This window comes from Triturus cristatus, chromosome 10 (genome assembly GCF_964204655.1).
Source record: "Triturus cristatus chromosome 10, aTriCri1.1, whole genome shotgun sequence".
In the NCBI taxonomy this organism is placed as follows: Eukaryota; Metazoa; Chordata; class Amphibia; order Caudata; family Salamandridae; genus Triturus; species Triturus cristatus.
The window spans coordinates 558,290,482-558,302,631 of record NC_140593.1 but is presented as its reverse complement, the minus strand read 5'-3'; the positions used below and the strand labels follow the sequence as shown (position 1 = coordinate 558,302,631).

The 12,150-nt window shown below is 46.3% G+C and overlaps 1 protein-coding gene across 3 annotated transcripts in view; it reads left to right on the top strand.

The window, feature by feature from the left end:
* LOC146789724 (WD repeat-containing protein 48-like) overlaps positions 1-12,150 on the top strand; it is a 427,316-nt gene that overhangs the window by 28,992 nt on the left and 386,174 nt on the right. For all 3 annotated transcript variants that reach the window (XM_085632059.1, XM_085632058.1, XM_085632056.1), the window contains exon 2: positions 1,472-1,552. The gene's annotated coding sequence lies outside the window, so the exon portion shown is untranslated. The remainder of the gene's footprint in view (positions 1-1,471; positions 1,553-12,150) is intronic.

The window sequence follows — 12,150 nt, the reverse complement described above, 5'->3', positions numbered from 1 at the left end:
GTGTGTTTTATGTTACATGTATGTTCTGTCTAATGTTGATGTTCATTTGTCACACAGTATCTTCACCACAGACCACGTGATAACGTTATGGATAGCGTTAAGAGGAGATTATTATATCACTTCTTTTTCAGATCACTATTTGCACACGATGGATTGATCATCTACCTACGTGAAATGTCTTTTATCTCCCCTTTTATGTTTGTTTTTCTAGGTCAATGGACCATGTAAGACCTATCTAGGCATTACTAACCTTAGGAGGTTATTTACTTCCTATTTCATTTATTCATTCATTATTTTTTATTTTTACACATCACAGTGAGTTTTAGGAAGGGATCCTTAAGGTCCTGAAGAAGAAGCATGGGGAAGCTTCGAAACATGTCGGCACCACTAGGAGGCACACTCCCTCCTCCCCCTCACCTTTTTACTAATACCAGCTCAAACGGTATAATAAACTTCTTTTGACCAAAGAGCCAGGTATTTTTTAATTCACGTTTCCATCCACTCCTGACCCTTCCTCTCACACCCTCGCATCACACATAGTCGTCTCAGTAATAACAGTGCTCCCACGCAGACGTAGGTCGTAGCACGCCCCGTCCCGTAGAGGGGCGGGAAGACCCCTATGATGAAGCATGACACCAAGGGCCCTTTTGGTGTGTGAGGGGTATTTAAACAACTGATGTGTATTCTCCACGACTGTGGGATACATATTTTTTCTGCGGGTGTTTCTTGACATACTGTACCCACGGGTGGATCCCTATGTTTATGAGCGTATGACTGGGAGGAAGTATCCACCTCCACCACTCGTGCGAGTGGTACCTCTCTACTCCCCACTTTGTTCTTTTTTGTCCACTGCAATACGACCAGGTAGTAGCGAGTGACTGCACAGGGTTCAACACGGAACAGGCAGTATAACAGGAGAATAACCCAGCAAGGTCTTAACCGCAGTTTTTAGCAGAAAATCAAAATCAAGGGGGGGTGCCCTGCCTCTTCCTGACAATGACGGGCCCGCCCTTGGCGCGGGAATGCCCGTGCGCGTCCCACCCTGCAGGAGTCCTTTGGGGAATTAAAAATGCACCTCCTTGCGCTTGTGGGCAGCGTCGTTGGCGGCTCGCCGGCTGCAAGGCACTCTGGGGATTGTGGTTCCCCCTCAGTGGTGGTCCCGGGTGCAAAGACAGCAGTCCGGTCTCCTGTTCTGCATGAGGCCTCCGGGCATTAAATGCGCCTCCTGGTGCATGTGGGCAGCGTCGTTGGCGGCACGCCGGCCGCAAGGCACTCTGGGGATTGTGGTTGCCACTCAGTAGTGGTCCCTGGTGCAGAGGCAGCAGTCCGGTCTTGCCTGTTTGTACATAAACCAGTCATAACACTTTAACAGACTCTCTGTAATTTGTATTGTACAACTTCTCTGCAAGCTACAACTTGCAACATCAGAGATGAAACCTGATGCATTTACCAATGATTGTTAATCTTACAGGTACAAGAGAACTCCCCAGCTCAACGTGGAGGCCTGGAACCTTTCTTTGATTTTATCATCTCAATAGGTCATGCAAGACTGGTGAGTAGAAGATGGTCATTTGGAATTGACGCATGTGCATGAAGCGTGTCTTAGTAAGTTTTACAATGCTTTGTATGAGAATCCTGTTCTGGATTTCTCCTGGAGCTTGTTTTGCGTTATTGGAATTGGAATTCTGGTGAATAGTGCACCAAAGTGTGGGATTTTTTGCAGTTATGCCGGTTGGTTAGTTGCAGATTTTACCTATGGTGTGCTGAAATTTACACCAGGCTCATTCATCTGTTACCTTCTGTCTTCTAATTTTCAGGTGATAAGAGCTACACAAGTCTGCTCCTTTAGTCGCAGTTTGGTCTGTATTGCCTTATAGATTAGGTAATCATGCTCAAGACTGCACAGCAAACCTTTTTACTTCCTACTTTCTTGATTGAAAAAGGAGTAAGATATGAAACAACTAATCCCCGCATGCAAGAGCTTGTAACCCAAAAGTTGAGGCCACAGGTTGTAGAATGCTGTTACTTTAGGGCTGCGTGTTGAGCATTTTTATTCATGTGGCATTAGTGAAAGGCTTAGACTAAATCACAGAAGATCATTGCTTTCAAAGTGGCTGTTCTCTTATTTCCAAATCAAACAAATACATACTCTTCAGCCATCATGTAATGTTTTGGCTGTTACTTGGTGGTAAAGAGTTGACTTATATAAACACGTAATTGTGGAGTATCCAGAATCCTGCCTTGAAAATATAGCAATATGTATCAACCCATTTAAAACTATAGTAGCATGCTAAGAAAAAGCATATATTATTCTTACCTCCTTACTTACCTGCCTCCACTCTTCGCCATTGTGCCAGTAGCTTGTAAATATTCCTTCTACATGCAGATTCGGTTATGTCTTTTTTTAAGCTGCCAATCTCGCTTCCAGTAGTGAAAGATGTTTGAGTCTTGTTCCAATTTTAGTTAGTTATCAATTGCTCCAAGTCTTACATTTCTTTTAAACATTGTAATAGTTGAATATAGCAAAACGCGAGCCTCTGGTGGTGTGATGACCCTTCTGTATCAGCGCGTTGTAGCCATCAGGACCATTAATCAGTTAAGCTTGAGTTCTGCATTTAACATAGAATTAATTCTTGATCGTAAGATCAAGTTTCAACTCCCAGTTACATGATTTCTGTAACTAAACTTGCGCTCTCGAGGTTGTATGCCATCTGGGGCCCATCCAGGAAGAGCAAAGGAGCAAACAAAAGGTGACATCTAGAACCAGCCCATGGAAATGAGCAGTACAGAGCTAGCTTTAGAAAATGCCGAGGTACTCCCAGAAACAGCTGTTAATTAACCAGCCATGGTAGATGTCTCATGAACTCACCCAGGATCTCCTGCCACACACTGTTTCAAAGCAGGGATATCAAGATACGAGTGTTAGCATGGTGGTAGGAATTATTAGGTACCAAAGAGGCCTATAAACTAGGAAAGGTGAATGTATGTTCATTTTTACATCATCTTGCAATAAAGGATTACGGAAAATGAAAAAACAGCCGTAGGCACTGGCAACCACGAGCCCGTTTTTTAAATAGCCCATGATTTGTTGGCTCACTTGAAGAGAAGTCTATTAACAAATAGCCTAAAACGGAATAGTATTGTAGCTCAACAGCAAAGAAAGCTGTCTTACTTAAGTGCCGAAGCATGCCCCACCATGTCTGTGTTGGCCCCTGGCTGCTAGTTACTCCTCCTTTCATTAACTGCTGACCTCCAGAGACCTGTGCATCCATCCAGTGTGGCATTGATGCCTGGTGGGCAAAACAGATAATTTGAGATTAGAGCCTGGGCCAAACCAAGGGTCTGTTTTGGCTCTTTGGGCCAAAGCACAAGCTGAGCCACCAGATAAAGCTTGCGAGGAGGCAGCATCCATCCTTATAAAAACTGGGAATGTTCTTGTGACGCAGAACCATAGTAGGAGCAACCTTCTCACACACTTTTTGCAGTCCTTGCTGTGCTCTGCTGAAGCCAGCAAATCTTCTGCTTACATAGTTCAAAAGTTGACTGTGAATAAATGAACTTTAGGTGCTAATCCCAGATACTCCTAATGAGCAAATACTGCGATCCTTGACCCTCCCTAGGGCTCTGGTCCCTTTTTTTTAAATAATTTAGAGCGGCTAACATGTATTTCCCATGTCTCCACTGAGTGTCATCACGGGGTGCTGGAGGAGTTTGTCAACTATATCCTAAAATGAGATCTGCCTTTACAACTAAAGATTATACAAGTCCTAACCTGATAATAAAAAATGTCTCATCAGCTGTGGGAGCTCAGTGAGTAAAGTGCTCCCTGCTAAGAGCTGCGTGCATCCTGATGATTGCACATTTGAATCCAAGTAGGGCTGAAGTAGCTTTTAATCATTCCAGGGTCCATACATTCTGTTCCAGAATGGAGCCATTTGCAGCGCCACGGAATGACAAAACGGTGGTAGCAAGCTACTCTTATTCTCTTGACTGTCTTCATTGGGTATCTGACCTTCACATGTCTGGTCTCAGTGTCCCAACCAGTATTTATATTTTTATATGTATTTACTTGCTGTGCATCTGTGACAGAATGCATTAGCGGTTTGTTTAAAATTATGCAGACGATCTCAGTGATATATGGTGAGAAACTAGTGTTTAGATGTAGGGACTAGATAAGTTGAAGGGCAAGTTCTTTTAAGTGTTTGGGACGATAACACTTGCAGTGAGTAAACTGAAGGGAAATATCAGCTGAATCTTAAGGAGACACGGTGAGTTTTAAGAAATTAGACTAACTTTCATTCGGAACTTCAGGGAGCGACAGGATTAATTTGTAAAAGATGCTGGTTTGTGGAATATAGTTCGGGAAAGGGATGACGTGAAGCGTTGTCCCACATACCGTTAACTCAAGACATTACTGCAACTCGGCTGGCCACTTTGAAGGCATTGACGATGGATCCCAACCCCCTTGTTTTCAGGTAGTGAAATTCAATCTTAAATGTGGTGCAGAGGACCCTTCAGTCACACTCCTAAGACCTGTTGACATACTGCCTTCTGCACTACTGATCACTATCCCTAATGAGCAAACATGCCCTGGCCTTTTTCTTAAAACTTGCATTGAAATTCAGTGTCACGTCCTCACAATCAGGCAGAGCCCTTGCACTCCCTTCCCTGACTTCACTTCAGAAATGCTAAGAATGCTAAAAGCAAGGCATGATGTTGCCCTTTACTGCAGGGGAGGGTCTGTAATTAAAATTACATTTAAAAAGGCAAAGCTTTTACACCTTTCAGACTATGCAATATCTCCTGTAGGTGCATGCAGCTACTGCATTTGGACTGTCATTTCTTCCAAACGAGGGAAAGACTACCCCAGTCTATAGACAGCGGCCATTACAGGGGCTCTGGATACTCAGATCAGATATCCTACCTCAAGCTTTGCTCTTTTTGGGCTTGAGGGTCTAAGAAGAGCCAGACGTCTAGCTCTAGCCTTCAGTGGCTTGCCTACCTCTACTCTAAAGTTCTTAGAAATGAATTCTGATCCCGTTGGCTGATGACCGTCAAGTACACAGAAGGATGCGTGGTCTGTGCCAATTTGAGTTGCCTCTCAGTCCCAACTCATCACTGACTCTTGTGTGCTGCACTGTCAGGTGAGACATCCTGTTTGCTAACAATGAAGGGCCAAGGGCATGAATACCTTGCCATGAATACCAAGGTATTTAACCCATACAGTATGCGCAGTAGTCTTGTGATGTACCATGCATGTACTTCTGGACGAGCACAGTGTGGTAGAAAGAATAGCGCATTCTATATACAGCTGTTCAAAAGAAATCTGTTTTGTGGGTAGAAGTGAAGTCTCACTGCCCTGAAGTATTTGTATCTGGTGCAAATTGAGTACATCACTTGTGACGGCAGACAACTTGAACTGCCAATAGCTCACTCGTGTAAATGCGAGACCTGTTGCATTGCAAATACTTGCTGGTTTCCCTATAGAGCCTCGTAACAAAGGAGGATATTGCCCCATGATGACTATCCAGTAAAAACAAATGTGAGTAGGCCCTAGCCCACCAATCGCCGTTTGTCTTAATTAAAACAGATGGGATATGGTCTGGTCCAGCGGCTCTTAACTTAATACGTGCCATTACCGACCTCATCTTTTATAGAGAACCAAATAAGCTTCATACTCTCAAGATGGCCCACCTGGGGACTTCTCAGTGTGGACGATGGGCCAATCCCTCCATGTACATAACCCAGTTATTCTCAGTCATACAGGTAAGCGCCTCCCTCTTGAGGATTAAGGGTTTCTTTTACTTTCTGCCAGAACTCTGGTCTCCTGAATGTTTTACCTCCAGCATTCCATTCCGCTCATAATAATAGAAAGTTTTTTTTTCCTTCTCTTTAATTAACTGCCTTGACTGAGATCTTAAACTTTAAACATCCTTTAGGACATCTCTCTAGTCTCCGCCTGGGTTGTTTAGATACCTTTCTCAAAAGGCTTTTCATTTTCTGACCAGCATAATCAATCTAACCTTTGCCATTACCCAGGCCCACTGGCAGCACACCATAGTTTTTAAGGTTTACACATATACAATCCAGCACATTTTGTAAGATCATATTAAATCACACAATTCTTTGTATGTTCCCCACGGACTAAACGATTTTTCCGAAATTTGATGCAGGGTCAAATGCCGGAGGTGTGGTAAATAAAGAAGAGGTGCACGTCTCCGGGGTACACTTATACCCAAAGGAAGACATCCTGTTCGTGGAAGCATAAGACCACTGTGGTAGCCCAATGGTCGCTACCCTGGTAATTCATTTACTTTACAATCCGGTAAAGTCCATAATGCCAGGCTGGGATAAACATAAAATCAGTAGGACCCTCTAGTCTGTCATAGCGGAATGTTGCAGCAGCTGGAATGTCATACTCCAAACGTCTGTTTAAACATAGCCTGTTTACCAGCCTTTGACCCAATGCCTTGGCCTCTGTGCTCTTGTTCGGAGGGAAAGAGGTTACCGTAATATTCCAATACATGCTCATCCAGCTGTTTGGAATACAAACGTGCATTAAAATCTTCAGCCAATATTGCAATGGCCCACGAATTTCCCCAAAACGTATGAAGAGATTGATCAAAGACTTCCAGCCAATTATTCATCCTAAAATACTTCTCTTTATGGCGATATATAGCCAGCATGATTAGTCCTTCAACCCGTACTCTACTACTGCAATCTGTATTTCACTGAACAGGTTGACTAAATCAAGAGTTTTTAATTACCTTAGTAGAAGCTAAGGTCTACACCCCTGTGGAGGCTTTTCTTCCCTCCGCTTGAAACCCTTACTTTTTATGGCTACAAAGCCCTCCACCATTCTGTCCTCTTGTAGAAAGCTAGCTCTTTAGATATTGGACACAAATAATGTGCATTGTGTAAAGAGTCCAGGCAAGCCTTATTGGTTTACAGAGGCAAAAACAATAATACTAAGGGGCTTGTTATAATGGGCGGAGTCACCCCTTGACAGACTTGGTCATTTGAACAACTAACACCTGGCCGGCGGTCCCGAACACCCCATTAGGATACAACTAAACACTGTTCGATCGCATTCTAATATTTCACTATGGGAGCATGCATTACTGCCGTAAAACTGCACTTTTGCATGCTCCTATACGGACCTGAGAGGTGCGGTTCATCCCTGCACCTTGTGGCAGGCTCCTCAAGGTGCCTGCCACAAGGAGCAGACATCAACGGGGGAGCGGGGGGTGCACACCTATGGTGCCCCCTTGATCTCCAACTAGAGGCAGTGAACCCAAGGGGGACCCCCTAACACGCTTTGTGAAATGGTTTTCATGTTGGACGAACCGACATGGAAACTGTCGGAAACCGGGCTAGTTATCTCCAGGGCAGAAAGAGCCTCCCTAGAGACTACAGACTTGATTCCGACTGTCCGACTAGGTCTCTGAGCCTGTCGGAAGCTAGCCAGAATGACTGGGGGGGGGGGGGGGGGGGTTGGGTTTCCTTTCCGACCGCCTCCATCCTAATGAGGCAGTTGGCAAGCAAACCGACCGGCCCATTACTATGCGGCCCTAAAGGCTCCGACTGAAGAGCAGAGCCTTTACAGGGCATATCTTTTTTTTTTTTTTATTTTTTTTTATTTTTGAAAGACCTTTATTGAGAGAAAAAACAAATACAAATCAACAAAGAGCCCTGGGGGCTCACACATACGGTACATTACAACTTACTGAAAGCACAGAGGATACATTACAGAAGGACTGAGGTCTAGTTTTAAAAGTTTTCCTTGTAGGATAGACATAAGCAGGATATCGTAGCACAACAAGTCAATACTGGTGTTGGACAATCAGGATAGATAATCTTATAGCAGAAGAAAACACCAGAGTCGCTGCGTGGCACCCAGAAAGGAACGTCTAAACCCCAGGGAAGGAAAAAGGACAAAGAATAGAAGGCCCATAGAACAAAAAAGAAAAACAAAAAAGAAAGCAACCCCACCCCCCAAGTACCCCCCACCCTGCACCTGGCTACGGCCTGTCCCCCCCTAGCAGTGTGCCTGTCGCCCAAGAAAAGGAGTCCCGAAATATAGAAAGTAAGAAAAGGATAGAAGCCTAAGACTCTCATAAAATTGAGAAAGGTGGGGAGGAGCCCACTATTCGTCCCCCAGCTCCGCCATCTCGCACCAATAATAGCAACAGTAGTCTGACACCCAATAATAATAACATGCCCAATATGACGAGAAAACTGGGGTCACAGCAGCAGCGCGCAGGGTAAGTAAGGCAGCAACACCCAACCGAAACATCCAAAATATCAACAAGGAATCTTCAAGCCATGATTGATAAGCGTAAGCCCCCGCAATAGTCTTCTAGCACCACCGATACATGTCCCGGTCACTCAGAGAAAACTAGGTCCCCGGCTGCCCCACTCGCCAGAACGGTGCAAAACATTTATCAACGGAGGAGGGCCAACCCATGATAACAAAAATAATCGACAGGAGTGTATCCGGCCATCGCTTCCCGGACCCCTATGCAAACCATACCCAAAGTCCAGCTTCCTCGTCAGTCCAGCACAGTCCCAGGAATGTAGTGACCGGTATCAAGGCAAGAAAAAGACAAACTCAACCCTGACCCCTACGTTCCAGTGCGCCAGCAAAGTGCAGTTGCGGCGTAGCCCCGTAGAGTAGGAAGAGCATCCGATGTGACCACCTAGAGAGATGGCAACAGCCAGTAATCGCCATCCAAAGCAGGACAGTGTTATCCCCAAGAGTGCAGTACGGGCAGGCGTACAGTGATAGCCCACCGAAATTAGGCAACTCACTCCCGGGCAACATGTTCAAAGTAAGCAGAGCAATCTTGTCAGCAGCACCCGCTGGCGGTGGTAGTCCTGGCATCCGACGGCGAACTTCTAGTTTCCGTCCAAATATAGAATGCACTGTGTCCTCCATAGTTGCGACAGTCCGAGCGGCGGTGATGTTAAGTGCACTCACAGTCAGTTCCTCTACGTCTCCCCGGAGAGGCTGCACACGACTGCCGAGTCCTGGGCTCGGCGATCCGCTCCGCGCACAGCCGCCCGTCCGGTCAGCCAAGGAGAGAACGGGCACAGCGTCGTCCAACCGGCGCTCCAGGTCACGGGCGTTGGAACAAAAAGCGGCTCGCATAGCAGCCAAAGCTTCCAGGACGTCGCCGATGCTCACGGGCATAACGTGAGAGGAAGAGATGCCAGCTCCCTGTCCCCGGAATCCGCAAGCGTATGGCGACCCTCGAGCCCAGTCTTTAGCATACATGTCCAGGCGTTGTTTAGTAGGTCAGCTCCCAGAAAGACAGGGCCAAACCACGGGGACAGGGCAGCAACCTCTAGTCCAGCGCCACGCACAGGGACAGCACAGTGACGGTCCAACCAGGCGCCGTGTATAAGCGCCGATCACTCAATACAAATGGCCCCTTCCATTACACTACGTAGCGAGAAATCAAAGAGAAACTTCCAAAAAGGGGGATACATTTGTTGCATCGGTGGTAGTAAAGCAGCGTAGCGGCGAGACTCCAAAAGAAACTGTTGCGCCACTTCTGAGGATCTCGGTGGTTTGTCGCGTCTCGCCGGCGGTTTCAGATTCTCATGTAATGGCCGCTGTTGTTGCCGTCCAGCCGGACGCTGCCGAGAACAAAGGACCGGACCCACTCAGCAGCCGTCTGCAGGAGTTCAGGGCATTTCTTCATTCCCGGTGCAGGAGGAACGACGGGGAGCCTACCATCGGATGCAGCGTCGCCTCCCAGACCCGTTACCGCACAACAGGCACGATTCCGCAATCAGGAGAAGAAGCGGTACGGGAGGGAAGCGGACGAGTCGGCGGAGCCGAGGGCTCAGGCGGCCATCTCTGTTGCAGGCTAGGCTCCTCCCCCTACAGGGCATATCTTAATCGCCTCTTAAATGCTCTTTTGTGTTAGTGTAGGTCAGTTTAGGTTTACCAGTGCAAAACATTTGTTGTACTCTGGGGCAAACCGTTTGATACTACGAACTTCCTTATCAAGTACTTTTTAAAAATATTGAATTTTACAGGTAAGTAAGCGGGTCACTTAAATGCGTCTTTACTCAGCAGTGCTTCCCTATGGGAGAAAAGGCATATTTTGCATACAGTTATTTACAGTTGGTTTCTGGGGTATCTTTTGGGACTTGGGCCATAGGGGGCCAAGGCCCAAAGTACTACCAGCAGTGACTTGTTACCTACGCTGGGGCGAAAGAATATGCTGGATTGGGACCTATAGACTCCAGGCCCCTCTACTACCGATGCACCTGCCAGCAGACTGATTCAATGCAAGTACGAGAGTCTGGGGCCCTTCTCTGGATTCGTGGAATGTAAGTTCTCCAAATAGTCTCCTTGCTGTCCACCTACTTTTTCTAGGGTCACTTTGGCTGCACCTTGGGCTCCTGAAGCCCCCAATATCTGGTCCAATGTAAGGTTGGTACTAAAGTTAAAATGTTTTCTAACTAATTTCCTTATGGAGGTGGTGAGGGATGAGAGCAGCACTTTCTTTCCTTGCAGAGGTAATTATGGAGGTACTTTGTATGAAGTCTTTTGTTTCTATATCCACTTCTTTCTCCTCTTATTGGGCTTCTCGCACCCTGTACCCTTAAGATTCCCAAGTAGTGCCCTCTTATGGCAGAGGATTGGAGGAGAGAAAGGGGGCACGGAATGCATGGGGAGACCAGTGCACTAAATGAATAGCTAATAATTTAATCAACAAATCAGTATTTCACTGGTAAGGAGGAGGACCTAACACAAAAGCAAGGATCTTGGTTTCTAATTTGAACAAGATAAGGTTACTACTCCATTCTTGACAATCTTAATGAAGCCTCAGGTTGGGATGTCTCGATGGAGATCAGCAGGTACTAAATGCAAAATTAGTAAAAGAGTAAACTACCTTCACCTTTAGCGCTCAGCCAAGTCTCACACTGATGCTGCCTCCACCACAGGAAGGACCAAGCACCTCCAAGGAGCCAAGAACCACTATCCAATATAACCAAAGATCTATCCAGTATGACAAAAGATCTTGATCCAAGACGGTACTTAATGAACATTAAAGAGGCAGGAGCAAGCCAAAGGAGTGTTTGGGTCATGAGGAGCAAATCAACCCCACTCACCCTGCTGTACGCCCAAACCCCCCAGGCAGCCTTGGGGAGGGGGCTGAACTCAGTAGTGAGGGAAGACCCTGTCTCTCCCTCCCCCCCTCTGCAGCTACTGTGTTCATGTGTCCCAACCACTGCTGACCAGCTCTGTATGTCTCAGGCTTTGTCCAATGAGGGACCTGAAGCCATTAAAAAAACCTCTGTCACTTGAACCATTCTCCTTGGATCCGCTCGCAGGTTACTGGATGATGTCTGCACCTGGTGACTGTAGCCCATGTGAGAAGGTGCCCTGGTATATGCTGTCCACTAACTAAAGCGGGCACCTGGTACCAGTCCACATGACCCTTATGATGTCAAAGATAACCTTTAGAAAGCTTTCCTAGTGGTACCTGTGGAGAGCAGCCTTCAGGCTTAATCTTGAAGGAATTAAAAGCAGCTTGTTTTACCAGAATATCACTTCCTAAATGATTAAATGAAAGGAGAACCACACAGTGTTGTATACAAATATTTATTCATTAATATAGCACTCTACTAGTCTCTATACGAGCCTAGGGCACAAAGTACACAATACTGAATCAAACATTCGTAAATAGGTAATTACACTGCGGGCTCCAGGGGGAGACCAAACCATATACTAAAGAAAATGGTATAACTATCATGACTTGACTAGGCACAGTGCCTAAGGCACGTAGAATCGCAGGGACCCCAAGGAACCACCCAGAGGAGTGACACAGGGAGCCCACGGAGGACGGGTGCAGTGAGGAAACAGACGCGTGCTCTGTACAACTATGGGAACGTCGCGGTTGTAAAGTTACAAGTTAAGGACACTTCTAAGAGGACTTCGAGCAAACCCTTAGGAACATAGGAGGTTCTAAGGCCAACCCACCAGTGAGTACCGAAGTACCCATGTTTACCTATCCCAGAGGAGCCGGGTGCATGGGGGTCAAGTGGTGTGGGAAACCTTTGTCGTTTTCAATGGAGAGTTGCAAAGAAGTACAGCTGCCAGGAGGGCGAAGAATGTCCAGTGGAATCGAA